General features: G+C 45.4%; 1 pseudogene; it reads right to left on the bottom strand.

The window, feature by feature from the left end:
* Positions 1 to 1,843: 1,843 nt before the first annotated feature.
* LOC136649948 (5S ribosomal RNA) lies at positions 1,844 to 1,957 on the bottom strand (annotated as a pseudogene).
* Positions 1,958 to 2,763: the final 806 nt, after the last annotated feature.

The raw sequence follows: 2,763 nt of genomic DNA on the forward strand, positions 1-2,763 counted from the left end.
CTACTATGTATATGCTTCTAAACATGATAGTAAATGGAACTTACTCCTGGGTAAGTGAGGGTACAATTGCAGCCTAGGATTGTTAAAAATTTTCCTGCTTAATGATGTCACTTCTGATCATGACATCACTTCTGGTGGCTCTTGACAGATTCTCATTCTAAAAAGTGGGTCCTGATGCTAAAAGTTTGAGAATCACTGCTCTAATGCATTTGTAGCTACTTGATCCTACCACTGGAATAATAGTGATCAACTAGAAGAAGGTAATGTTATCAATCATGCATGTTTCCACAAAACCAGGATGTTCAAGTGTGACTTTAAAAAATTTTTCAGGTTGAGCAGACAACTGATGGGATATGACTGACTGCCAAATCCTATCCTCTGTCATTGTGCTGATGCAGCCATGTTGGCAGAGTGTGCACTACATCCAATTTTTTTTTTTGGGGGGGGGAGGGGAATTGGAATACCAGCAGGAGTATTCCAATATAAGTAAAACTATTTACTTATCAGTAGGCTTCCCAAGTGCTTATGGAACTCCTCTCTCCTATGCTAGACATTTTGCTAGTATATGTTCAAGAACAGACAAGGGGCATGGTGGCCTGGGAAAGAGGAAATAGGAGCACACTAGTGCCACCAAGTTCCACTCCCTCCCTCCTCTGCCCCACCCCCTTCCCTTCCCAAAACTTCCCTTGCCTTCCCCACCCACAACACACTCCACCCCCAATGTGTCGGCATGAATGGAGGCTGCTGGAGCCACTGCTGCATGCACTGCTGCCCATTTGTGGCTGTGATCCAGAAGCATAAGATGGCAGCCTAGCTTCTGTACTGCTGCAGAGGGCCTTGTGCTGATTGAACTAATTCCAGAAGTGCAAAGTCCAATGGGGTTGGGGCCTGAGGCTTATTTAAAAAATGCATGCTGTTGAGCAGACACATAAAATGAATTTAGGCCACAGTTGTAGAAGCACGTGCTTACCTGGGAGTAAATTTCATTGAACTCAGTGGGGCTAACTTCTTAGTAGATGTGCATAGGATTGGGCTGTTAGTGAAAGGTTTCTCCACTCTCACAACACTAAAACCAGGGGTCATCCAAAGGAACTGATTGGCAGGAGACTCCAAACAGACAAAAGGAAATTCTCGGTCACACCATGTGCAGTTAATCCATGGGATTTGCCGCCACAAGAAGTGGAGATGGCCACTAGTTTGTATTAGACCAATTCATGGAAGATCCGTCTAACCATGGCCATGATGACTACATTCTATCTCTAGGTATGGAATACCATTAGAGATTGTGGCCTTCAAGTCCGATGTGTTTTGTTTTGTTAAAATATCTGGTTCATGGCAAACAGAGAGAGAGAGAGAGAGAGAGAGAGAGAGAGAGAGAGAGAGAGAGAGAGAGAGAGAGGAAAAAATAAAATGCAATGTTCATAATCTAAAGCTTTGCTCTAGGAGAAAGCCCTAATTGCAAGTTCTTTTTGAACACGGAAAAATAAATCAAAACAAACAATCATCCTTCATACAGAACATTTTTTCATCATCTTATCTCATATTGATATGTTATCTTTGTTGTAAGATATGCTGTCACAGGAAGACAAGCCTGAGGGTACGGATGCCATATTTGACCAGCAATAGATGGGCAAACAGCCAACAGTATCAGACCCAGACAGAAGCTTTTTACTAATTTAACCTCCAAGGATGGCATTAGAATTGAAATGGTTTCTGCCACTGGAAAGAAAATGTCAGTAATTGAGCAGACACATTTTCAGCTTAATACAGTCAGCATTTTGCTCTTCCTCGTGATTCTTGCCTTCCTGGTTGGCAACCTTCAATCTGGAAAGACTATGGTATAAGCCTACAGCACCCGGTATTCCCAGGCGGTCTCCCATCCAAGTACTAACCAGACCTGACCCTGCTTAGCTTCTGAGATCAGACGAGATCAGGCATCTGCAGGGTAACAGTTGCCTTCCTACCCTTACAAAATATTTGCATATGTAAGAAGCTGCCTTACACTGAGTCAGATCTTTGGTCCCTCAGCTCAGTATTGTCAATCTGATCGGCAGCAGCTCTTCAGGGCTTCAGATTGAGGTCTTTCCCAGTCCTACCTGACCTGGCACCCTCTGTGGCCCAGCCCGTGTATGGACAATGATGGAAAAGAGCACTGATGCTCACGGGCAGCACAGTCCTAAACAGGCAGGCCAGCTGGCCTGTGCTGTATCCAGCATGAGTTTTGGGCTGGCTGTGGCCCAGCCTGAGGCAAGAAGAAGTAATTTCCTTTACCCCGGGTAGAGCCAAAGCAGCCCAATGGGTCTAGTCGAATCTGCTCCACCTAAAGAAGTGGTGCGGATCCAAGCAGAACTGAGCAGCCTGGAGCTGCTCTATGCTGCCCAGGAACGGGGTTAGGATCCAGCATAACTGCTGATGTAGACTCACTGTCTCCGCTGAAGTGGAGGCTGGATTCGGTCTCCACAGGCTGATGCACATCCGTGCACCAGCCCAACTGACTCATAAGGAGGCAAAAATGTGTTTTACGGCACATTTGCAAAGCTCGCAGGCTTGAGTCGGCCATGGGCACAGTTAGGATTAGAACAAGATCCTACCTCAGTAGGAGAACTCATGCTCTATTGGCAAAAGATCTCTGGTATCGCTGAAACCCTGGAACCACTACCAGTCAACATAGACAATATTGAGTGAAATTGGAGTGACATAGGAGTAGGAGTAAGATGATAAGAGTTTGGTCTCAAGCTCCATCGCGAATGAGGCATGATCTTA

The sequence above is a fragment of the Tiliqua scincoides genome, chromosome 4, assembly GCF_035046505.1.
Source record: "Tiliqua scincoides isolate rTilSci1 chromosome 4, rTilSci1.hap2, whole genome shotgun sequence".
In the NCBI taxonomy this organism is placed as follows: Eukaryota; Metazoa; Chordata; class Lepidosauria; order Squamata; family Scincidae; genus Tiliqua; species Tiliqua scincoides.